This window comes from Orycteropus afer, unplaced genomic scaffold (assembly GCF_000298275.1).
Source record: "Orycteropus afer afer isolate SDZICR_OR568_19922 unplaced genomic scaffold, OryAfe1.0 scaffold00335, whole genome shotgun sequence".
Lineage (NCBI taxonomy): Eukaryota > Metazoa > Chordata > Mammalia > Tubulidentata > Orycteropodidae > Orycteropus > Orycteropus afer.
The window spans coordinates 880,054-880,399 of record NW_006921922.1 but is presented as its reverse complement, the minus strand read 5'-3'; positions in this window follow the sequence as shown (position 1 = coordinate 880,399).

Sequence of the window (346 nt, the reverse complement as noted above, 5' to 3'; positions counted from 1 at the left end):
TAGTTTTTGTGTATGATGTGATGTATGAATCTTGTTTCATTTTTCTGCAAATAGATATCCAGTTTTGCCAGCACCATTTACTAAAAAAGTATTATCTTCCCCATTTAATAGATTTTAGCCCTTTATCAAATATCAGCTGACCATAAGTCAATGGATTTATTTCTGGGTTCTCAATTCTATTCCATTGGTCTATATATCTGTCATTAAACCAATACCAGGCAGTTTTGACTACTGTGGCTATATAGTAGGTTTTGAGATCCAGTGGTGTGAGACCTCCTACTTAGTTCTTCTTCAGTAGTGCTTTGCTTATTCAAGGTCTCTTTCCTTCCCATATGAAATTAGTGAT